Here is a 26,570-nt window from a genome sequence, read left to right on the forward strand (position 1 = left end):
GACCTTGTATTTGTCAGATAGGCAGATTAAATAGTTATGGGTTTCGAAAATTAATAATAAATAGAAAATAAAAGGGATAGAAATACTTATGTAAATCAATAGTGGAAATTTCAGATAGGCGTATGGAGATGCTAGAATCCTTTCGAATCTCAACTTTCTTACTACTTTCATCCAATCCTTCTTACTCCTTTCCATGGCAAGCTGTTCGTAGGGCATTACCATCATCAATGGCTACTTTTAATCCTCTCGGGAAAATGGTCCTATGCGCTGTCACTGCACGGCTAATCGTCTGGAGGCATCACCCTTGTTGATAGCTACATCCCATCCTCTCAGTGAAAAAGGTCCAAATGCTCTGTCACGGCACGGCTAATCATCTGTCGGTTCTCAATCAGGCTGGAGTAGAATTCATTGATTCTTTTGTGTCTGTCACTAACGCCCAACACTTGCGAGTCTGAAGCACGTCACTGTCATTCAATACCGGAATCCTACTCGGAATACCACAGACAAGGTTAGACTTTCCGAATTCCCAGGATCCTACTCGGAATACCACAGACAAGGTGAGACTTTCCAGATCCTCATGAATGCCGCCATCTATCTAGCTTATACCACGAAGATTCTGTTGGGGAATCTAAGAGATATACATTCAAGCTCGGTTGCAAGTAGAACGGAGGTGATTGTCAATCACGCGCGTTCATAGGTGAGAATGATGATGAGCGTCACATAATCATCACATTCATCATGTTCTTGGGTGCGAATGAATATCTTGGAATAAGAATAAGAGAGACTTGAATAAAAAGTAATAGTAATTGTATTGAAACTTGAGGTACAGCAGAGCTCCACACCCTTAATCTATGGTATGCAGAAACTCCACTGTTGAAAATACATAAGTGAAAGGTTCAGGCATGGCCGAATGGCCAGCCCCCAAAACGTGATCAATAGCCTCTTAGGATGAAGAATAAAACAAAACTGAGACCAAAGATGTCTAATACAATAGTAAGAGGTCCTATATATACTAGACTAGCTACTAGGGTTTACATGAGTAAGTAATTGATGTATAAATCCACTTCCGGGGCCCACTTGGTGTATGATTGGGCTGAGCTTGATCAATCCACGAGCTGAGGCTTCTCTTGGAGTTGAACTCCGAGTTATGACGTGTTTTGGGCGTTCAACTCCGGATCATGACATTTTTCTGGCGTTTAACTCCAGACAGCAGCATGAACTTGGCGTTCAACGCCAAGTTACGTCGTCAATTTCCGAATAAAGTATGAACTATTATATATTTCTGGAAAGCTCTGGATGTCTACTTTCCAACGCCGTTGAGAGCGCGCCATTTGGAGTTCTGTAGCTCCAGAAAATCTATTTCGAGTGCAGGGAGGTCAGATTCTAACAGCATCAGCAGTCCTTGTTGTTAGCCTTTTTCAGAGTTTTGCTCAAGTCCCTCAATTTCAGCCAGAAATTACCTGAAATTACAGAAAAACACACAAACTCATAGTAAAGTCCAGAAATGTGAATTTAACATAAAAACTAATGAAAACATCCCTAAAAGTATCTTGAACTTACTAAAAACTACCTAAAAACAATACCAAAAAGCGTATAAATTATCCGCTCATCACAACACCAAACTTAAATTGTTGCTTGTCCCCAAGCAACTGAAAATCAAATAGGATAAAAAGAAGAGAATATACTATAAATTCCAGAATATCAATGAATATTAATTATAATTAGATGAGCGGGACTTGTAGCTTTTTGCTTCTGAACAGTTTTGGCATCTCACTTTTTCCTTTGAAGTTTAGAATGATTGGCTTCTCTAGGAACTTAGAATTTCGGATAGTGTTATTGACTTTCCTAGTTAAGCATGTTGATTCTTGAACACAGCTGCTTATGAGTCTTGGCCGTGGCCCTAAGCATTTTGTTTTCCAGTATTACCACCGGATACATAAATGCCACAGACACATAACTGGGTGAACCTTTTCAGATTGTGACTCAGCTTTGCTAGAGTCCCCAGTTAGAGGTGTCCAGAGCTCTTAAGCACACTCTTTTGCTTTGGATCACGACTTTAACCACTCAGTCTCAAGCTTTTCACTTGGACCTTCATGACACAAGCACATGGTTAGGGACAGTTTGGTTTAGCCGCTTAGGCCTGGATTTTATTTCCTTGGGCCCTCCTATCCATTGATGCTCAAAGCCTTGGATCCTTTTTACCCTTGCCTTTTGGTTTTAAGGGCTATTGGCTTTTTCTACTCCTCTTTTTTTTTTCGCCAGCTTCTTCTTGTTCACTGCTTTTTCTTGCTTCAAGAATCAATTTCATGATTTTTCAGATCATCAATAACATTTCTCTTTGTTCATCATTCTTTCAAGAGCCAACAGTTTTAACATTCATAAACAACAAGATCAAAAGACATATGCACTGTTCAATCATTCATTCAGAAAACAAAAGTATTGTCACTACATCAATATAATTAAACTATATTCAAGGATAAATTCGAAATTCATGTACTTCTTGTTCTTTTGAATTAAAACATTTTTCATTTAAAAGAGGTGAAGGATTAATGGATTTTATTCATAGCTTTGAGGCATGGTTACATACTAATGATCATGAAGTAAAGACACAAAACATAGATAAACACAACATTAAAAACCGAAAAATAGAAAGAAATAAGAACAAGGAATGAATCCACCTGAGTGAGGGTGGCGCCTTCTTGAAGGTCCAATGGTGCTTTTTGAGCTCCTCTATGTCTCTTCCTTGCTTCTGTTGAATGATTCCTAGTAATTTTGGTGTTTCTACCCTTAGTTGCTTCCAATATTTGTGTGGAGGACAACTTATCCCCTGAGGTATCTCAGGGATCTCTTGATTTGCAGCCACATGTTCTACCACTGAGCTATGACGGCTTTATATGAGTCTTTCCATCTCCCAAGACTCAGAGGTGGAAGCTTTTGTCTTCCCTTTGAGGTTTCTCTGGCCTTAGGTGCCATTAATGGTAATGGAAAAGCAAAAAAGCTATGCTTTTACCACACCAAACTTAAAACATTGCTCGCCCTCGAGCAAGAGAAGAAAGAAGAGAAGAAGAAGAAGAAGAAAATGGAGGTTAGTGAGGGGAGATGGATTCGGCTATATGGGTGGGATTGGGTGGGAAAGAGAAGTTGAATTGTAAAGGTAGGTGGGGTGTATGGGGAAGAGTGGATAGATGTAGGTGGTGAATGAAAAACAAAAGGGATGACCATGAATGGAAAGAGAGAGGGCGAGGTAGGTGGGGATCCTGTGCGGTCCACAGATCCTGAGGTGTCAAGGAATTCCATCCCTGCACCAAATAGGCATGTAAAATGCCTTTGCACACCATTCTGGCGTTTAAACGCCCATTGGCGCACATTATGGGCGTTCAACGCCCATGTAAAGCATGTTTCTGGCGTTGAACGCCAGTTTCATGCTTGTTACTGGCGTTCAGCGCCAGTTTTTCCTCTCTGGGCACATTCCTGGCGTTCAGCGCCAGGATGTTGCTTGTTTCTGGCGTTCAGCGCCAGAATGATGCTCTGTTCTGGCGTTGAACGCCAGCCAGATGCATCTTACTGGCGTTGAACGCCAGCCTGTGCGTCTTCCAGGGTGTAAATTTTTTCTTCTGCTGTTTTTGATTCTGTTTTTAATTTTTATGATTTTTTCGTGACTCCTCATGATCATGTACCTAATAAAACACAAAATAACAATAAAATAGAATAAAATAAAATTAGATAAATAAAATTGGGTTGCCTCCCAACAAGCGCTTCTTTAATGTCAATAGCTTGACAGTGGCTCTCATGGAGCCACAAGGTGATCAAGTCAATGTTGTATAGTTGCCAACACCAAACTTAGAGTTTGGATATGGGGTCTTAACACCAAACATAGAGTTTGGTTGTGGCCTCACAACACCAAACTTAGAGTTTGACTGTGTGGGCTCTTCTTGACTCTGAACTGAGAGAAGCTCTTCATGCTTACTCTCTTTTGTCACAGAGGGATGACCATGTGCCTTAAACACAAGGTAGTCCCCATTTAATTGAAGGACTAATTCACCTCTGTTGACATCTATCACAGCTCCTGCTGTGGCTAGGAAAGGTTTTCCAAGGATGATGCAATCATCCTTTTCCATCCTAGTGTCTAAGATTATGAAATCAGCAGGGATGTAAAGGCCTTCAACTTTTACTAACACGTCCTTTACTATTCCATAAGCTTGTCTCAATGACTTGTCTGCCAGTTGTAATGAGAACAAGGCAGGTTGTACCTCAATGATCCCCAGCTTCTCCATTACAGAGAGTGGCATAAGATTTATCCCTGACCCCAGATCACACAGAGCTTTTTCAAAGATCATGGTGCCTATGGTACAAGGTATTAAGAACTTGCCAGGATCTTGCTTCTTTTGAGGTAGAATTTTCTGAATCCAAGTATCCAGTTCATTAATGAGTAAGGGAGGTTTACTTTCCCAAGTCTCATTACCAAATAACTTGGCATTCAGCTTCATGATAGCTCCTAAATATTGAGCAACTTACTCTCCAGTCACATCTTCATCCTCTTCAGAGGAAGAATAGACTTCAGAGCTCATGAATGGCAGAAGGAGATTTAATGGAATCTCTATGGTCTCTATATGAGCCTCAGATTCCTTTGGATCCTTAATAGGAAGCTCCTTCTTGCTTGAGGGACGTCCCAGGAGGTCTTCCCCACTAGGATTTTTGTCCTCCTCCTCCCTTGTGCATTCGGCCATATTGACTATGTCAATGGCTTTGCACTCTCCTTTTGGATTCTCTTCTGTATTGCTTGGGAGAATACTGGGAGGAGTTTCAATGACTTTCTTACTCAGCTGGCCCACTTGTGCCTCCAGATTTCTAATGGAGGATCTTGTTTCACTCATGAAACTGAAAGTGGCTTTTGACGGATCAGAGACTACATTGGCTAAATTAGAGGTGTTTTGTTCAGAATTCTCTGTCTGTTGCTGAGAAGATGATGGATATGGCTTGCTATTGTTCAGCCTGTTGCGTCCACCATTGTTAAAGCCTTGTTGAGGCTTTTGTTGATCCTTCCATGAGAAATTTGGATGATTTCTCCATGATGAGTTATAGGTGTTTCCATAAGGTTCACCCATGTAATTAACCTCTGCCATGGCAGGGTTTTCAGGATCATAAGCTTCTTCAGAAGCTACCTCTCTAGTACTGTTGGATGCATGTTGCCATCCATTCAGATTTTGAGAGATCATGTTGACCTGTTGAGTCAACACTTTGTTCTGAGCCAATATGGCATTCAGAGTATCAATTTCAAGAACTCCTTTCTTTTGAGGTATCCCATTATTCACGGAATTCCTCTCAGAAGTGTACATGAATTGGTTGTTTGCAACCATGTCAATGAGCTCTTGAGCCTCTTCAGGCATTTTCTTCAGGTGAATAGATCCACCTGCAGAATGGTCCAATGACATTTTCGAAAATTCAGAGAGACCATAATAGAATATATCTAAAATGGTCCATTCTGAAAACATGTCAGATGGACATCTTTTGGTCAGCTGCTTGTATCTTTCCTAAGATTCATAGAGGGATTCACCATCTTTTTGTTTGAAGGTTTGAACATCCACTCTCAGCTTGCTCAGCTTTTGAGGAGGAAAGAATTTATCCAAGAAGGCAGTGACCAGCTTATCCCATGAGTCCAGGCTATCCTTGGATTGTGAATCCAACCATATTCTAGCTCTGTCTCTTACAGCAAAAGGGAAAAGCATGAGTCTGTAGACTTCAGGATCAACTCCATTCGTCTTTATAGTCTCACAGATCTGCAAGAACTCAGTTAAAAACTGATAAGGATCTTCAGATGGAAGTCCATAAAACTTGCAGTTTTGTTGCATTAAGGCAACTAGCTGAGGTTTCAGCTCAAAGTTGTTGGCTCCAATGGCAGGAATGGAGATGCTTCTTCCATCAAACTTGGACGTTGGCTTTGTGAAGTCACCAAGCATTCTCCTTGCATTATTATTATTTTCGGCTGCCATCTCCTTCTCTTGTTCGAAAATTTCTGAAAGGTTGTTTCTGGATTGTTGTAATTTAGCTTCTCTTAATTTTCTCTTCAAAGTCCTTTCAGGTTCTGGATCAATTTCAACAAGAGTGCCTTTATCCCTGTTCCTGCTCATATGAAAGAGAAGAAAACAAGAAAAGAAAGAGGAATCCTCTATGTCACAGTATAGAGATTCCTTTATGTTAGTGAAAGAAGAAGGGAGTAGAAGAATGATGAAGAATTCGGATTTTTAGATGAAGAGAGGTGAAGAGAAGTGTTAGTAAACAAATAATTAAATAGAAGGAGGAAAGAGAAAAAGAATTTCGAAAATAATTTTAAAAAGGGGTTAGTAATTTTCGAAAATTAAAGATAAAATTAAAATTAAAATTAAAATTTGAAACAATTAATTAAAAAAAGAATTTTTGAAAAGGAGAGAGGTATTTTCGAAAATTAGAGAGGGAAAAGTAGTTAGGTGGTTTTGGAAAAGATAAGAAACAAACAAAAAGTTAGTTAATTGATTGAAAAAGATTTGAAATCAAAATTTAAAAAGATAAGAAGATGAGAAGTTAGATAAGATATTTTGAAATCAAATTTTGAAAAAATATAAAATTTTGAAAAGGATAAGATAAAAGTTTTTAAGAAAAAGATATTTTGAAAAAGATTTAATTTTTTAAAATGACTTAACTAACAAGAAACTACAAGATAAGATTCTAGAATTTAAAGATTGAACCTTTCTTAACAAGAAAGTAACAAACTTCAAATTTTTGAACCAATCACATTAATTGTTAGCTAATTTTCGAAAATTTGATATAAAGATAAGAAAAAGATTTTTGAAAAATAATTTTTTAAAAATTTCGAAAAATAGAAAAAAAAATGAAAAAGATATGATTTTTGAAAAAGATTTTGAAAAGATAAGATTTTTAAAATTGAAATTTTGACTTGACTTGTAAGAAACAACTAATTTTAAAAATTTTTGACCAAGTCAACCCAAAATTTCGAAAATTGGAGGGAAATAAGGAAAAGATATTTTTTTATTTTTGAATTTTTAATTATGAGAGAGAAAAACAACAAAAATACTCAATGCATGAAATTTTTAGATCAAAATAATGAATGCATGCAAGAATGCTATGAATATGAAGATGAACACCAAGAACACTTTGAAGATCATGATGAACATCAAGAACATAATTTTGAAAAATTTTTTATGCAAAGAAAATATGCAAGACACCAAACTTAGAAATCTTTAATGCTTGGAAAATATGAATGCAAAGATGCACATGAAAAACAAGAAAAGACACAAAACAAGAAAACATCAAGATCAAACAAGGAGACTTATCAAGAACAACTTGAAGATCATGAAGAACACTATGAATGCATGGATTTTCGAAAAATGCAAGAAAAATTTTTAAAGCATGCAATTGACACCAAACTTAAAACATGACACAAGACTCAAACAAGAAACAAAATATTTTTTATTTTTATGATTTTATGATTTTTTTTATTTTTATTAAGTTTTTTTCGAAAACAAAGCTGGAAAAACGAAAATAATAAAAAATATTTTTGAAAACTTTTTGAAAAGAAAATTACCTAATCTGAGCAACAAGATGAACCGTCAGTTGTCCATACTCGAACAATCCCTGGCAACGGCGCCAAAAACTTGGTGCAATTGTTGTTCATGTGTTAATATTCATTGCTTGTTCATTCCCTGGTAATGGCGCCAAAAACATGATGCCAACACCAATGTTTCTATATAATTTTTCCACAATTTCGCACAACTAACCAGCAAGTGCACTGGGTCGTCCAAGTAATACCTTACGTGAGTAAGGGTCGATCCCACGGAGATTGTTGGTATGAAGCATACTATGGTGACCTTGTATTTGTCAGATAGGCAGATTAAATAGTTATGGGTTTCGAAAATTAATAATAAATAGAAAATAAAAGGGATAGAAATACTTATGTAAATCAATAGTGGAAATTTCAGATAGGCGTATGGAGATGCTAGAATCCTTTCGAATCTCAACTTTCTTACTACTTTCATCCAATCCTTCTTACTCCTTTCCATGGCAAGCTGTTCGTAGGGCATTACCATCATCAATGGCTACTTTTAATCCTCTCGGGAAAATGGTCCTATGCGCTGTCACTGCACGGCTAATCGTCTGGAGGCATCACCCTTGTTGATAGCTACATCCCATCCTCTCAGTGAAAAAGGTCCAAATGCTCTGTCACGGCACGGCTAATCATCTGTCAGTTCTCAATCAGGCTGGAGTAGAATTCATTGATTCTTTTACGTCTGTCACTAACGCCCAACACTTGCGAGTCTGAAGCACGTCACAGTCATTCAATACCGGAATCCTACTCGGAATACCACAGACAAGGTTAGACTTTCCGGATTCCCAGGATCCTACTCGGAATACCACAGACAAGGTGAGACTTTCCGGATCCTCATGAATGCCGCCATCTATCTAGCTTATTGGTGCGCGAAATTGTGAACAATACTTTTCACAACTCTCATAATCCCTGGTCATGAACTCCAAAAACTTGGTGGTTCAATTCCATGGCATTACACAACTTCGCACAACTAACCAGCAAGTGCACTGGGTCGTCTAAGTAATACCTTACGTGAGTAAGGGTCGATCCCACGGAGATTGTTAGCATTGAAGCAAGCTATGGTCATCTTGTAAATCTTAGTCAGGCAGACTCAAATGTATATGATGATGAACAAAAATAACATAGAAGATAAAGATAGTGATACTTATGTATATCATTGGTGTAAGAGCTTCAGACAAGCGTATGAAGATGCCTTCCCTTCCGTCTCTCTGCTTTCCTACTGCCTTCATCCAATCCTTTCTTACTCCTTTCCATGGCAAGCTCGTGTAGGGTTTCACTGTTGTCAGCAGCTACCTCCCATCCGCGCAGTGAAAGCTAATGCACGCACTCTTGTCACAGTGCTGCCAATCACCGGTTTGGTTCCCTCCCCTACCGGAATAGAATAACTCTTTTGCGTCTGTCACTAACGCCCAGTAGGTTACAGGTTTGAAGCACGTCACAGTCATTCAATCATTGAATCCTACTCAGAATACCACAGACAAGGTTAGACCTTCCAGATTCTCTTGAATGCTGCCATCAGGTCCTGCCTATACCACGAAGACTCTGATCTCACGGAATGGTTGGCTCGTTTGTCAGGCGAGCACTCGGTTGTCAGGCGATCAACCATGCATCGTGCAATCAGGAATCCAAGAGATATTCACCAAGCCTCGAATGCTTGTAGAAACAAGAATGGTTGTCAGTCACCTTGTTCATAGGTGAGAATGATGATGAGTGTCAATCATCACCTTCATCATGTTGAAGAACAAGTGATATCTTGGATAAAGAACAAGCGGAATTGAATGGAAGAACAATAGTAATTGCATTAATACTCGAGGTACAGCAGAGCTCCACACCTTAATCTATGGTGTGTAGAAACTCCACCGTTGAAAATACATAAGAACAAAAGTGATCATTGGTTTCGGCCCCCAAAGAGGGAACCAGAAGAACCAAGATGAAAATACAATAGTAAAAGGTCCTACTTATAGAAAACTAGTACATAGATGAGTAAATGACATAAAAATCCACTTCTGGGCCCACTTGGTGTGTGTTTGGGCTGAGAAATGAAGAAATTTCGTGTAGAGACTCTCCTTGGAGTTAAACGCCAGCTTCAGTGCCAGTTTGGGCGTTTAACTCCCAATTAGGTGCCAGTTCCGGCGTTTAACGCTAGAATTTCTTGAGGTGACTTTGAACGCCGGTTTGGGCCATCAAATCTTGGGCAAAGTATGGACTATTATATATTGCTGGAAAGCCCAGGATGTCTACTTTCCAATGCCGTTGAGAGCGCGCCAATTGGGCTTCTGTAGCTCCAGAGAATCCACTTCGAGTGCAGGGAGGTCAGAATCCAACAGCATCTGCAGTCCTTTTGAGTCTCTGGATCAGATTTTTGCTCAGGTCCCTCAATTTCAGCCAGAAAATACCTGAAATCACAGAAAAACACACAAACTCATAGTAAAGTCTAGAAAAGTGAATTTTAACTAAAAACTAATAAAAATATACTAAAAACTAACTAGATCATACTAAAAATATACTAAAAACAATGCCAAAAAGCATACAAATTATCCGCTCATCACAACACCAAACTTAAATTGTTGCTTGTCCCCAAGCAACTGAAAATCAAATAGGATAAAAAGAAGAGAATATGCAATGAACTCCAAAAACATCTATGAAGATCAGTATTAATTAGATGAGCGGGGCTTTTAACTTTTTGTCTCTGAATAGTTTTGGCATCTCACTCTATCCTTTGTAATTCAGAATGATTGGCTTCTTTAGGAACTCAGAATCCAGATAGTGTTAATGATTCTCCTAGTAAAGTATGATGATTCTTGAACATAGCTATTTCTTGAGTCTTGGCCGTGGCCCAAAGCACTCTGTCTTCCAGTATTACCACCGGATACATACATGCCACAGACACATAATTGGGTGAACCTTTTCAGATTGTGACTCAGCTTTGCTAAAGTCCCCAATTAGAGGTGTCCAGGGTTCTTAAGCACACTCTTATTTGCCTTGGATCACAACTTTATTTCTTTCTTTTCTTTTTTTTTTCGAATTTTTTTTTTTTTTGCTTTTTTTCTTGCTTCAAGAATCATTTTTAATGATTTTTCAGATCCTCAGTAACATGTCTCCTTTTTCATCATTCTTTCAAGAACCAATATTCATGAACCACAAATTCAAAAGACATATGCACTGTTCAAGCATACATTCAGAGAACAAAAGTGTTGCCACCACATCAAAATAATTGAACTATTATAAAATTCAGAATTCATGCAATTCTTTCCTTTTCAATTAAGCACGTTTTTATTCAAGAAAGGTGATGGATTCATAGGACATTCATAACTTTAAGGCATAGACACTAAGACACTAATGATCACAAGACACAAACATGGATAACCATAAGCATAAAAATCGAAAAACAGAAGAATAAAGAACAAGGAAATCAAGGAACGGGTCCACCTTAGTGATGGCGGCTTTTTCTTGCTCTTGAAGATCCTATGGAGTGCTTGAGCTCCTCAATGTCTCTTCCTTGTCTTTGTTGCTCCTCCTTCATGATTCTTTGGTCTTCTCTAATTTCATGGAGGAGAATGGAGTGTTCTTGATGCTCCACCCTTAGTTGTCCCATGTTGGAATTCAATTCTCCTAGGGAGGTGTTTACTTGCTCCCAATAGTTTTGTGGAGGAAAGTGCATCCCTTGAGGCATCTCAGGGATCTCTTGATGAGAGGGGTCTCTTGTGTGCTCCATCCTTTTCTTGGTGATGGGCTTGTCCTCATCAATGGGGGTATCTCCTTCTATGTCAACTCCAACTGAATAACAGAGGTGACAAATGAGATGAGGAAAGGCTAACCTTGCCAAGGTGGAGGTCTTGTCCGCCACCTTATAGAGTTCTTGGGCTATAACCTCATGAACCTCTATTTCTTCTCCAATCATGATGGCCCGGTCTATGGTAACTTCGGACCGGTTGCTAGTGGGAATGATTGAGCGTTGTATGAACTCTAACCATCCTCTAGCCACGGGCTTGAGGTCATGCCTTCTCAATTGAACCGGCTTTCCTCTTGAATCTTGCTTCCATTGTGCGCCCTCTTCACATATGGTTGTGAGGACTTGGTCCAACCTTTGATCAAAGTTGACCCTTCTAGTGTAAGGGTGCTCATCTCCTTGCATCATAGGCAAGTTGAACGCCACCCTCACACTCTCCGGACTAAAATCCAAGTATTTCCCCCGAACCATAGTGAGATAATTCTTTGGATTCGGGTTCACACTTTGGTCATGGTTCTTGGTGATCCATGCATTGGCATAGAACTCTTGAACCATCAAGATTCCGACTTGTTGAATGGGGTTGGTAAGAACTTCCCAACCTCTTCTTTGGATTTCATGGCGGATCTCTGGATATTCACCCTTTTTGAGTGAAAAGGGGACCTCGGGGATCACCTTCTTCAAGGCCACAACTTCGTAGAAGTGGACTTGATGCACCCTTGAGAGGAATCTATCCATCTCCCATGACTCGGAGGTGGAAGCTTTTGCCTTCCCTTTCCTCTTTTTAGAGGTTTCTCCGGCCTTGGATGCCATAAATGGTTATGAAAAAGCAACGCTTTTACCACACCAAACTTAAAATGTTTGCTCGTCCTCGAGCAAAAGAAGAAAGAAGAGAGTAGAAGAAGAAGAAATTAGGAAGAGGGGGAAGGTGGTGTGTTCGGCCAAGAAGGGTAAGAAAGGGTGTTTAGGTTGTGTGAAAATGAAAGGTTGAAGAAGGGTATTTATAGGAGAGAGGGGGTAATGGTTCGGCCATGGAGGGTGGGTTTGGGAGGGAAAGTGGTTTGAATTTGAAGGGTGAGGTTGGTGGGGATTTATGAAGGATGGATGTGAGTGGTGAAGAGAAAGATGGGATTTGATAGGTGAAGGGTTTTTTTGGTGAATGGGGGAAGAAGAGAGAGAGTGATGGTGGGGTCCTGTGGGGTCCACAGATCCTGTGGTGTCAAGGAAAAGTCATCCCTGCACCAAATGTTGCTCAAAATCACGTTTTGAGCTATTTCTGGCGTTAAACGCCGGGCTGGTGCCCATTCCTGGCGTTTAACGCCAGGTTGTTGCCCTTTACTGGCGTTTAACGCCAGTCTGGTGCCCCTTTCTGGCGTTAAACGCCCAGAATGGTGCCAGACTGGGCGTTAAACGCCCAACAGCTAGCATTACTGGCGTCTGAACGCCAGCTTCTTCTTCTCCAGGGTGTGCTGTTTTTCTTCCTGTTTTTCATTCTGTTTTTGCTTTTTTCATTGTTTTTGTGACTTCTTATGATCATCAACCTACAAAAAAAAAAGATAAAATAACAAAAGAAAATAGTTAACCATAAAACATTGGGTTGCCTCCCAACAAGCGCTTCTTTAATGTCATTAGCTTGACAGAGGACTCTCATGGAGCCTCAGAAATACTCAGAACCGTGTTGGAACCTCCCAACACCAAACTTAGAGTTTGAATGTGGGGGTTCAACACCAAACTTAGAGTTTGGTTGTGGCCTCCCAACACCAAACTTAGAGTTTGACTGTGGGGGCTCTGCTTGGCTCTGTTTTGAGAGAAGCTCTTCATGCTTCCTCTCCATGATGATAGAGGGATGTCCTTGGGCCTTAAACACCAAGGATTCTTCATTCACTTGAATGATCAACTCTCCTCTATCAACATCAATCACAGCCTTCCCTGTGGCTAGGAAGGGTCTGCCAAGGATGATGGATTCATCCATGCACTTCCCAGTCTCTAGGATTATGAAGTCAGTAGGGATGTAATGGTCCTCAATCTTCACCAAAACATTCTCTACAAGTCCATGAGCTTGTTTTCTTGAATTGTCTGCCATCTCTAATGAGATTCTTGCAGCTTGCACCTCAAGGATCCCTAATTTCTCCATTACAGAGAGGGGCATGAGGTTTACACTTGACCCTAAGTCACACAAGGCCTTCTTGAAGGTCATGGTGCCTATGGTACAAGGTATAGAAAACTTCCCAGGATCTTGCCTCTTTAGAGGCAGTTTCTGCCTAGACAAGTCATCCAGTTCTTTGGTGAGCAAAGGTGGTTCTTCCTCCCAAGTCTCATTTCCAAATAACTTGTCATTCAGTTTCATGATTGCTCCAAGGTATTTAGCAACTTGCTCTTCAGTGACATACTCATCCTCTTCAGAGGAAGAATACTCATCAGAGCTCAGGAATGGCAGAAGTAAGTCCAATGGAATCTCTATGGTCTCATTTTGAGCCTCAGATTCCCATTGTTCCTCATTGAGGAACTCAGAGGAGATTGGTACACGCCCACTGAGGTCTTCCTCAGTGGCGTCCTCCTCCTCTCTTTCCTCTCCATATTCGGCCATGTCTATGGCTTTGCACTCTCCTTTTGGATTTTCTTCTGTATTACTTGGGAGAGTGCTAGGAGGGAGTTCAGTAACTTTCTTGCTCAGCTGACCCACTTGTCCTTCCAAATTTCTGATGGAGGACCTTGTTTCATTCATGAAACTTTGAGTGGTCTTTATTAGATCAGAGACCATTGTTGCTAAGTCAGAAGTATTCTGCTTAGAACTCTCTGTCTGTTGCTGAGAAGATGATGGAAAAGGCTTGCCATTGCTAAACCTGTTTCTTCCACCATTATTGTTATTGAAACCTTGTTGAGGTCTCTCTTGATTCTTCCATGAGAAATTGGGGTGATTTCTCCATGAAGAATTGTAGGTGTTTCCATAGGGTTCTCCTAGGTAATTCACCTCTTCCATTGAAGGGTTCTCAGGATCATAGGCTTCTTCCTCAGATGAAGCTTCCTTAGTACTGCTTGGTGCATTTTGCATTCCAGACAGACTTTGAGAAATCAAATTGACTTGTTGAGTCAATATCTTGTTCTGAGCCACTATGGCATTCAGAGTGTCAATCTCAAGAACTCCTTTCTTCTGACTAGTCCCATTGTTCACAGGATTTCTTTCAGAAGTGTACATGAATTGGTTATTTGCAACCATTTCAATCAATTCTTGAGCTTCTGCAGGCGTCTTCTTCAGATGAAGAGATCCTCCAGCAGAGTTATCCAAAGACATCTTGGATAGTTCAGAGAGACCATCATAGAAAATACCTATGATGCTCCATTCAGAAAGCATGTCTGAAGGACATCTTCTGATTAATTGTTTGTATCTTTCCCAAGCTTCATAGAGGGATTCTCCATCCTTCTGTCTGAAGGTTTGGACTTCCACTCTAAGCTTACTCCATCTTTGTGGTGGAAAGAACTTTGCCAAGAAGGCATTGACTAGCTTTTCCCAAGAGTCCAGGCTTTCTTTAGGTTGAGAATCCAACCATATTCTAGCTCTGTCTCTTACAGCAAAAGGGAATAGCATCAGTCTATAGACCTCAGGGTTAACCCCATTAGTCTTGACTGTGTCACAGATTTGCAAGAATTCAGCTAAGAACTGATGAGGATCTTCCATTGGAAGTCCATGGAACTTGCAATTCTGTTGCATTAGAGAAACTAATTGAGGCTTAAGCTCAAAGTTGTTTGCTCCAATGGCAGGGATAGAGATGCTTCTCCCATAGAAATCAGGAGTAGGTGCAGTGAAGTCACCCAGCACCTTCCTTGCATTGTTGGCATTGTTGTTGTTTTCGGCTGCCATGTGTTCTTCTTCCTTGAAGAATTCGGTCAGGTCCTCTAAAGAGAGTTGTGCCTTGGCTTCTCTTAGCTTTCTCTTCAAGGTTCTCTCGGGTTCAGGGTCAGCTTCAACAAGAATGCCTTTGTCTCTGCTCCTGCTCATATGATAGAGAAGAGAAAAAGAAAGTGTGGAATCCTCTATGTCACAGTATAGAGATTCCTTGAAATGTCAGAGGGAAAGAGAAATAGAAAGAAGAAGGAGAAGAAGAATTCGAACTTTAATTAGATAAGGTTCGAATTGTGCATTTAGAAGGAGTGGTACTCCATAAATAGAAGGATGTGGGAAGGAAGGAAGAGAATTTTCGAAAATTCATTTAAAAGATTTTGAAAACATTTTGAAAATTTGATTGATAATTTTCGAAAATTAAAAGTGAAAAAGAAATCAAGTGATTTTTGAAAAAGATTTTGAAATTAGAAATTAAAAAGATTTGATTGAAAACTATTTTGAAAAAGATGTGGTTAAAAAGATTTAATTGAAAAGTTATGGTTTTAAAAAGATGTGATTGAGAAGATATGATTTGAAAACAATTTTAAAAGATATGATTTGAAAGCAATTTGAAAAGATATGATTTTAAAAATTAATGACTTGCCTAACAAGAAAAGATATGATTGAAACATAAAACCGTTCTTAATAGAAAAGGCAAAAAATGTTCAATCAAATCATTAATTGTTAGTAAGTATCTTTGAAAAAGGAAAGAAATTGATTTTGAAAACATTTGATTGAAAAGATATGATTTGAAAAAGATTTGATTTTGGAAAACTTTGAAAACTTGAAAAAAAATTGATTTTGAAAACAGAATCTTCCCCCTAGCACCATCCTGGCGTTAAACGCCCAGAATGGTATACATTCTGGCGTTTAACGCCCAAAATGCTACCTCTTTGGGCGTTAAACGCCCAACCAGGTGCCCTGGCTGGCGTTTAAATGCCAGTCTGCCTTCTTCACTGGGCATTTTTGAATGCTCAGCTTTTTCTGTATAGTTCCTCTGCAGTATGTTCTGAATCTTCAATTCTTTGTATCATTGACTTGAAAAGACACAAATTAAAAATATTTTTGGATTTTTAATAATCAAAATGCAAAAGGAATCAATTAACAATGCATGCAAGACACCAAACTTAGCAGTTTGTATACTACTGACACTAACAATATGAGAATGCATATGAGACACACAAAATGCTTCAAGTCAATAGAATTCAAAGATTAGAACACAAAAATCATCAAGAATTACTTGAGGATCCTTAAGACACATGAATGAATGCATGCAATTGACACCAAACTTAAGATGAGACACTAGACTTAAGCAGGAAACATCAAATTTTTTTGGTTTTTATGATTTTGTAAAAATTCTTTTTTTTTTTGTGTTTTTCGAAAATTAAGAGGGAAAAGGTATCAAAATCCTTGATGAGAATTCCAGGAATCAGTGCAATGCTAGTCTAAGACTCCGGTCCAGGAATTAGACATGGCTTCACAGCCAGCCAAGCTTTCAAGGAAAGCTTCGGTCCAAAACACTAGACATGACCAAAGGTCAGCCAAATCTTAGCAGATCACTGCTCCAAGAGCAAAATTGATGAGAATCAACAAGCTCTTGTGGTGATAAGTTGAAACCTCGGTCCAATCAGATTAGACATGGCTTCTCAGCCAGCCAGATTTCAACAAATCATCATGAAACTCTAGAATTCATCTTCAAGAATTTCGAAAAAAAATAAATACCTAATCTAAGCAACAAGATGAACCGTCAGTTGTCCAAACTAGAACAATCCCAGGCATTGTTACCAAAAGCTTGCTCAAAACTTGAACAATCCCCGGCAAACGGCGCCAAAAACTTGGTGCGCGAAATTGTGAACAATACTTTTCACAACTCTCATAATCCCTGGTCATGAACTCCAAAAACTTGGTGGTTCAATTCCATGGCATTACACAACTTCGCACAACTAACCAGCAATTGCACTGGGTCGTCCAAGTAATACCTTACGTGAGTAAGGGTCGATCCCACGGAGATTGTTAGCATTGAAGCAAGCTATGGTCATCTTGTAAATCTTAGTCAGGCAGACTCAAATGTATATGATGATGAACGAAAATAACATAGAAGATAAAGATAGTGATACTTATGTATATCATTGGTGTAAGAGCTTCAGACAAGCGTATGAAGATGCCTTCCCTTCCGTCTCTCTGCTTTCCTACTGCCTTCATCCAATCCTTTCTTACTCCTTTCCATGGCAAGCTCGTGTAGGGTTTCACTGTTGTCAGCAGCTACCTCCCATCCGCGCAGTGAAAGCTAATGCACGCACTCTTGTCACAGTGCTGCCAATCACCGGTTTGGTTCCCTCCCCTACCGGAATAGAATCACTCTTTTGCGTCTGTCACTAACGCCCAGTAGGTTACAGGTTTGAAGCACGTCACAGTCATTCAATCATTGAATCCTACTCAGAATACCACAGACAAGGTTAGACCTTCCAGATTCTCTTGAATGCTGCCATCAGGTCCTGCCTATACCACGAAGACTCTGATCTCACGGAATGGTTGGCTCGTTTGTCAGGCGAGCACTCGGTTGTCAGGCGATCAACCATGCATCGTGCAATCAGGAATCCAAGAGATATTCACCAAGCCTCGAATGCTTGTAGAACAAGAATGGTTGTCAGTCACCTTGTTCATAGGTGAGAATGATGATGAGTGTCAATCATCACCTTCATCATGTTGAAGAACAAGTGATATCTTGGATAAAGAACAAGCGGAATTGAATGGAAGAACAATAGTAATTGCATTAATACTCGAGGTACAGCAGAGCTCCACACCTTAATCTATGGTGTGTAGAAACTCCACCGTTGAAAATACATAAGAACAAAAGTGATCATTGGTTTCGGCCCCCAAAGAGGGAACCAGAAGAACCAAGATGAAAATACAATAGTAAAAGGTCCTACTTATAGAAAACTAGTACATAGATGAGTAAATGACATAAAAATCCACTTTCGGGCCCACTTGGTGTGTGTTTGGGCTGAGCAATGAAGAAATTTCGTGTAGAGACTCTCCTTGGAGTTAAACGCCAGCTTCAGTGCCAGTTTGGGCGTTTAACTCCCAATTAGGTGCCAGTTCCGGCGTTTAACGCTGGAATTTCTTGAGGTGACTTTGAACGCCGGTTTGGGCCATCAAATCTTGGGCAAAGTATGGACTATTATATATTGCTGGAAAGCCCAGGATGTCTACTTTCCAATGCCGTTGAGAGCGCGCCAATTGGGCTTCTGTAGCTCCAGAGAATCCACTTCGAGTGCAGGGAGGTCAGAATCCAACAGCATCTGCAGTCCTTTTGAGTCTCTGGATCAGATTTTTGCTCAGGTCCCTCAATTTCAGCCAGAAAATACCTGAAATCACATAAAAACACACAAACTCATAGTAAAGTCCAGAAAAGTGAATTTTAACTAAAAACTAATAAAAATATACTAAAAACTAACTAGATCATACTAAAAATATACTAAAAACAATGCCAAAAAGCATACAAATTATCCGCTCATCACTTATACCACGAAGATTCTGTTGGGGAATCTAAGAGATATACATTCAAGCTCGGTTGCAAGTAGAACGGAGGTGATTGTCAATCACGCGCATTCATAGGTGAGAATGATGATGAGCGTCACATAATCATCACATTCATCATGTTCTTGGGTGCGAATGAATATCTTGGAATAAGAATAAGAGAGACTTGAATAAAAAGTAATAGTAATTGTATTGAAACTTGAGGTACAGCAGAGCTCCACACCCTTAATCTATGGTATGCAGAAACTCCACTGTTGAAAACACATAAGTGAAAGGTTCAGGCATGGCCGAATGGCCAGCCCCCAAAACGTGATCAATAGCCTCTTAGGATGAAGAATAAAATAAAACTGAGACCAAAGATGTCTAATACAATAGTAAGAGGTCCTATATATACTAGACTAGCTACTAGGATTTACATGAGTAAGTAATTGATGTATAAATCCACTTCCGGGGCCCACTTGGTGTATGATTGGGCTGAGCTTGATCAATCCACGAGCTGAGGCTTCTCTTGGAGTTGAACTCCGAGTTATGACGTGTTTTGGGCGTTCAACTCCGGATCATGACGTTTTTCTGGCGTTTAACTCCAGACAGCAGCATGAACTTGGCGTTCAACGCCACGTTACGTCGTCAATTTCCGAATAAAGTATGAACTATTATATATTTCTGGAAAGCTCTGGATGTCTACTTTCCAACGCCGTTGAGAGCGCGCCATTTGGAGTTCTGTAGCTCCAGAAAATCCATTTCGAGTGCAGGGAGGTCAGATTCCAACAGCATCAGCAGTCCTTGTTGTTAGCCTTTTTCAGAGTTTTGCTCAAGTCCCTCAATTTCAGCCAGAAATTACCTGAAATTACAGAAAAACACACAAACTCATAGTAAAGTCCAGAAATGTGAATTTAACATAAAAACTAATGAAAATATCCCTAAAAGTAGCTTGAACTTACTAAAAACTACCTAAAAACAATGCCAAAAAGCGTATAAATTATCCGCTCATCATCAGGTACTGACCGACCTCCCCACACTTAAGGCTTTGCACCGTCCTTGGTGCCATCTGTCAGGAACAATGGTGGGCTGGTGGTAGTGTCTCCACAGTCGGGGCCGTCATGGCTCCCTGTGCTGGTGAAGGACGTGGAGTCCGGGGTGTCTGAGTCTCTGCAATCTCCTCGAAGCAGCTCCCTGAGGTGTTTGAATCGGCGTTGGTTGCGGTGCTCACGGAGCTTTGCTTTCTTTTCATGTTGGTGCAACCGCTTCAGTATCTGATGTAGCAGTTGACTGGTAGATGGTGGAGGAGCTGCAGCATCCTCTGTGGACTGGCTGGTAGTGGCAAGTTGTGGCCTGAGATATTTCCCGTTAGGAACATATTGATCATCCCGTGGAAGAATGGCTTTGGTGTCCCCAGCTCTGTAGGATACTCCGGCTGCTGAGATGAGATCAGAGACCAATGCGGGAAAAGGTAGGTTGCCCGCGATCTGCACATGTTCCATAGCATTCCGGATATGTCGCGGTAAATTGAGAGGCTGGTCTGTGAGGATGCACCATAGGAGAACGGCCATGTCTGCAGTGAAGGAGGACTCATGAGTACTCGGAAAGACGTAATGGGACATGATCTGTGCGCATACGTGAGCCTCTAAGGTAAGGACGGAAGCCGAGATTCCCTTAGGACAGGAACGATGGTATCCAAAGATCCATTTGCTGCCAGGGCGAGCAATAACTCTGAGAACAGCGTCTCAGTCAAAAGTGTATGCCTGGCGCTTGGTTGCGGCTTTCTGAAAAGCGTCCAATCCTTCTGGAGCAGGTTGGAGATCTAAGGCTTACTGTATGGCTTCTTCTGTAATGGGGACTTGCTTCTGGCGTAAATAGATAGACTGCAGAGTCGACAGGTGGATGTTGGAGTAGAACTCAACAACCCAAGAAAGATTAACCTGTCGTGGCTGTCTCAGTAAAAATCCCCAATGTCTATGTGTAATTTGTGGCTCAACAAATTCAACGATATGAGGCGGAAGGATAAGAAGGTGTTCGTTGTTGTAATTTCGAGCTGCCAGAATAGGAAACATCTACTCACAGTAGCGATTTGGGAATCGTGCAGTGTCCTTGGCTGGGAAGGCTCGTTCCTTTTCATCAACCTTGATAATCCTTTTAATTCTCTTTGTTGAGGGCTTGACTGCAGTTGAAGAAGGTTCTGCCACTAATGCTCTCTTCGTTCCTTTCCTTGCTGTGGGTTTAGGGGTAGCCTTCTCTTTGCCTTTCTTGGTGGCCATTCTGAAAAAGGGAAGAGAAAGTAAGTTAGATCCAAAGAAACAAAGCAAGGAAGGAGATGGAGTGGGTAATAAACAGTGCACGGTGAAGATGACTGAAATAAACACATGGTCTAGACAACATGTGAAAAGATCAAGAAAGGAAATAGGATAGGTGCATAAAAAGGGAAGTAGATGCAAGATTATTATTGGCATGCCGGCAAGGGCATGAGTAGCATAGATCAAGCATCACTTCGTAACAAATTAACAATTTGTATTGGCAATTAAATTGGATTAATAAAATAGTAAAGGAATTTTTGTGAAAAACATGCATGGAGTAGTAGAATAGGATAATGTAGAAAAGTACATGATGCCATATGGGCCTTTTCACAAACTCATAGCATGCATGGTAAATAAGGCATAGAAAGTATTAAAGTAAACATGCAAGCAATCTTTTTGTGAAAATAAGATATAAGTGCCAAACAATTTACAATAATCCATAAGCAAATAATGAGGAATGATGGCTCAAATAAATATGCTAGCACCATGTAAAAAGGAAAGAAGAAGAAAGAAAATAATGATAAAGAAAAGAAAAAGAAAAGAAAAGAAAATAACATCTAAAATAAGAAGAATGATAAAAAGGGAAGAAGGGAAGAAGAAAAGAAAATCTTGTTAATGGAGGTGAGAGAAAGAGAGAGTGAAGGGTGGGATAGAAGGGAGAAGGGAGAATGGAGAAATAAGGAGGGAAAAGAAAAATTAGGATTTGGAGGAGAGAAAGATAAGATAATTTGGCAGTTTTGGTGGAGCTGTGCGGCGCAAGCGACGCGGTCGCGTGGAGCACGCGTTCGCGTGATTGTGCTGTAAGGTAGATGACGCGGTCGCGTCAGTCACGCGGTCGCGTGACCCATATTGTGCTTCTGGCGCGAGTACAGCCTCGCGGCCACACGACTCTCTGTTCAAATTGATAAATTTGCCAAAACTGAGGTGACGCGATCGCGTGGGGCATGCGATCGCGTGAGTGGGCTTGTAGAGGAATGTGACGCGGTCGCGTGGGTAGAATTGTGCGTTCAGTACCAATCCAGCACCACTCCAGCACAATAATTGGTTGTGCACCCTTTTACGTTGAAATCCAGGGCACGCGGCCACGTGGGGCATGCGATCGCATGGAAGGCCATGAATCCCATGTGACGCGGACGCGTCAGTGACGCGGTCGCGTGGGATGATTTGTACCATTGGCACACCTCCAGCCATGCTCCGGCGTGACTCTCTGTACGCTTTTTATTTTCTCACCTCTTCTTGCGATGCGGATGCGTCGCTAATGCGGTCGCGTCGCGCAGCTCTTGTTTTTTTATATATATATAAAATGCGAATGCAGATGCATGAAGGTGCTAAGAAAGAGAAGAGTTATTGACTAGGAAAAACTAAAGATAGAAAGAAAAGTACGATCATACCATGGTGGGTTGTCTCCCACCTAGCACTTTGCTTTAACGTCCGTAAGTTGGACGCTCCAGTAGCTCAATCTTCTGGCCTCTGGGGATCTTCCAAGAGGAAGATCTCAAGCTCCTTATTTTTCTGCAGCTTCTCTCCATGGTACAGCTTCAGACGTTGTCCATTAACTTTAATAAGTACAGAGTGTGAAGGGTGGCTTAGGTGATAAACTCCGTATGGTTCAGCCTTCTCTACTCTGTATGGACCTTCCCATCTCGATCTCAACTTGCCTGGCATGAGTCTTAGTTGGGATTTGTAAAGGAGGACTAAATCCCCAGGTTGGAACTCTTTCCTCCTAATGTGCTGATCATGTACAGCCTTCATCTTTTCCTTGTATATTCTTGAGTTCTCATAAGCTTCTAGGCGAAGGCTCTCCAATTCTTGCAGTTGCAACTTCCTTTCAGCTCCAGCTTGCTCAATTCCCATGTTGCACTCCTTGACTGCCCAAAAGGCTCTGTGCTCTACTTCAACTGGGAGATGACAAGCTTTTCCATAAACTAAGCGGAAAGGGCTCATTCCAATGGGTGTTTTGTATGCTGTCCTGTATGCCCATAGTGCATCTTGCAGCCTGGTGCTCCAGTCTTTTCTATGAGGTTTGACTATCTTCTGCAAGATACGCTTTATCTCTCTGTTTGACACCTCAGCTTGCCCATTGGTCTGAGGATGGTATGCTGTTGCAACCTTATGAATTATCCCATGCTTCTTCATCAATCCTATTAGTCTCCTGTTACAGAAATGGGTGCCTTGATCGCTCACGATTGCTCGTGGTGATCCAAAGCGGCAAATAATATGGTTTCTCACAAAGGAAACAATAGTGTTAACATCATCAGTGCGGGTGGGAATTGCTTCCACCCACTTGGAAACATAATCCACAGCTAACAATATATAAAATTGACCATTAGAATTTGAGAACGGACCCATGAAGTCAATGCCCCAAACATCAAAAATTTCACAAAAAAGCATAAATTGTTGAGGCATCTCATCCCTCCTGGATATATTACCAAATTTTTGGCATGGAAGACAAGATCTACAAAACTCAGCAGCGTCTCTAAAAAGAGTAGGCCACCAGAATCCACAGTCTAAGATCTTTCTAGCTGTTCTTTGAGGGCCAAAATGTCCTCCACTCTCAGATGAGTAACAGGCCTACAAAATAGACTGGAATTCTGATTGAGGTACACAACGTCTAATTACCTGATCAGCACCACATCTCCACAAATATGGGTCATCCCATATATAATATTTAGACTCGCTTTTCAGCTTGTCCCTTTGATGCTTAGAAAAATGTGGAGGAAATGTGCGGCTAACTAGATAATTAGCTACAAGTGCGTACCAAGGTGCTACCTCATATACTGCTTGCAGGTTATCAAATGGAAAATTATCATCTATAGGAGTAGAATCATCCTTAATGTGCTCAAGGCGACTCAAGTGGTCTGCCACTAGATTCTGATTACCACTCCTATCCTTTATTTCTAAATCAAATTCTTGTAAAAGCAATATCCAACGTATGAGCCTTGGTTTGGACTCCTTTTTAGCTAATAGATACTTCAAAGATGGATTGTCCGAATACACTACTACTCTAGTACCAAGTAGATAAGCTCGGAATTTGTCCAGAGCAAAAACAATAGCAAGAAGCTCTTTCTCAGTAGTAGTATAATTGGACTGGGCAGCGTCTAAAGTTTTAGACGCATAAGCAATAACAAAAGGATCCTTACCTTCACGCTGAGCCAGCGCTACTCCTACTGCATGGTTGGAAGCATCGCACATGATTTCAAATGGCTGGCTCCAGTTTGGTCCTCTCACAATGGGAGCTTGAGTCAGGTTGGTCTTCAGCTTATTGAACGCTTGCTTACAATTCTCACTGAACTCGAACTCAATATCCTTCTGCAGCAATCTGGATAAGGGAAGTGCTACCTTACTGAAGTCCTTAATAAATCTCCTATAAAAACCTGCTTGGCCAAGGAACGAACGGACTTCCCTCAGAAAGGAGGGGTAAGGTAAACTGGAAATAACATTCACATTTGCTGGGTCTACAGAAATACCAGTATTAGATACAACATGTCCTAATGCAATCCCTTGTTTAACCATAAAATGACATTTTTCAAAATTTAATACAAGGTTTGTATTGACACATCTATCTAATACTCTAGATAATCCATCTAAGCAAAGGCTAAAAGAATCACCATAAACGCTAAAATCATCCATAAAAACTTCCATACAGTCCTCAATGAGATCAGAAAAAAGACTCATCATGCACCTCTGAAAAGTAGCTGGTGCATTGCACAAGCCAAAGGGCATTCTCTTGTAAGCATAGGTCCCAAAAGGACATGTAAAAGTAGTCTTTTCCTGATCCTCAAGAGCTATATGAATCTGGAAATAACCTGTGTAACCGTCTAAAAAGCAATAATATGATTTACCTGACAGGCGATCCAGCATTTGATCAATGAATGGAAGAGGGTAGTGATCCTTGCGAGTAGCTTGGTTGAGACGCCTGTAATCAATGCAGACTCTCCAAGCGTTCTGTACTCTGGTCGCTATGAGCTCTTCATGCTCGTTCTTCACTGTAGTGACTCCAAACTTCTTGGGCATCACTTGTACTGGGCTAACCCATTCACTGTCTGAAATGGGATAAATGATACCCGCTTCCAATAGTCTGGTCACTTCCTTTTTGACAACTTCCAAAATAGTGGGATTCTGTCTTCTCTGGGGTTGGCGGACAGGTCTTGCTCCTTCCTCTAAAAATATTCTGTGCTCACATACTTGAGGGTTGATGCCTACGATGTCTGCCAAACTCCACCCAATTGCTTTCTTGTGCTTCCTCAGCACATTAAGTAGCTGCTCTTCCTGTTCAAGAGTGAGATCCTGTGCAATAATAACTGGAAACTTCTGCCCTTCTTCAAGATAAGCGTATTTGAGATATGGAGGGAGAGGTTTCAACTCAATCTTCTGGTCATGGGCAGGCTCTGGATTGTCTGGAGCTTGTGAAAATCCAGAAGTGTCCTTATTGTTAGCTAATAGAGTCCCCACACTTGGACTTTGTTCTGTGTACTTTTCTTCCAGCTCTTCCTGGTGAATTTCAGCTACAGTTTCATTTATGACATCACACTGGAAGATGGAATGATCTTCTGGAGGGTTGTTTGTGACTCCATTCAAATTGAAGATTACTATTCGGCCATCTATTTCAAAAGAATATGTTCCTGAAAAAGCATCTAATTTGAATCTTGATGTCTTCAGGAATGGTCTGCCAAGTAGGATTGATGATGGCTTATCTGAGTCATTATTGGGCATCTCCAAGATATAGAAATCAGTGGAAAATGTGAGCCCTTTAATGTTCACTAAAACATCTTCAGCAACTCCAGCAACTGTAATAATGCTTTTATCTGCCAACACAAAACGAGCTGCCGACCTTTTTAAGGGAGGGAGCCTTAAAACATCATATACAGATAAAGGCATAATACTAACACATGCTCCCAAATCACATATGCAATCATAAATTACTACACCACCAATAGTACAACTAAATATACAAGGACCTGGGTCACTACATTTTTCAGGTAAACTTCCCATTAAAGCAGATATGGAACTTCCTAAAGGAATAGTTTCTAATTCATTAATTTTGTCCTTATGTATACATAAATCTTTTAGAAACTTTGCATATTTAGGTACCTGTTGAATGACATCAAAAAAGGGAACAGTTACCTCAACCTTTTTGAAGATTTCTACCATCTTAGGGTCAGGTTCCAACTGCTTCCTAGGCTTCCTTGCAAGTTGTGGAAATGGAATGGGAGTGGTGTTTTCGGCAGTGTCTGCGCCTTTTGGTGCTTTCTCCTGTGATTGAGCTTCTTCTCTCTCAGCTATGTCCTGTATGTTCTCTTTCTCTTCAACATCTTCTAATTCCACAACCTCTTCAGCTGAGGCGTGTTCTGGTGGGCTTGGCTCCTCCTGACTTCTCTCCTGCAGTGTGGTTCCAGACCTTAGGGTGATGGCATTAATACCACCCTTTGGGTTGGGGAATGGTTGAGAGGGGAGTCCACCATAGCTTGAGGACTGGTTACTGGAATTTTGCATTGATCCCATCTGTGAGACAAGAGTTTGTAAAGTAGAAGC

General features: G+C 40.6%; 1 non-coding gene across 1 annotated transcript; it reads left to right on the top strand.

Moving 5' to 3' along the window:
* Positions 1-14,673: 14,673 nt before the first annotated feature.
* LOC130942474 (small nucleolar RNA R71) lies at positions 14,674-14,781 on the top strand. Its single transcript, XR_009071044.1, has one exon. It is a non-coding gene; the product is annotated as a small nucleolar RNA R71 (small nucleolar RNA).
* Positions 14,782-26,570: the final 11,789 nt, after the last annotated feature.

The sequence above is a fragment of the Arachis stenosperma genome, chromosome 7 (genome assembly GCF_014773155.1).
Source record: "Arachis stenosperma cultivar V10309 chromosome 7, arast.V10309.gnm1.PFL2, whole genome shotgun sequence".
Lineage (NCBI taxonomy): Eukaryota > Viridiplantae > Streptophyta > Magnoliopsida > Fabales > Fabaceae > Arachis > Arachis stenosperma.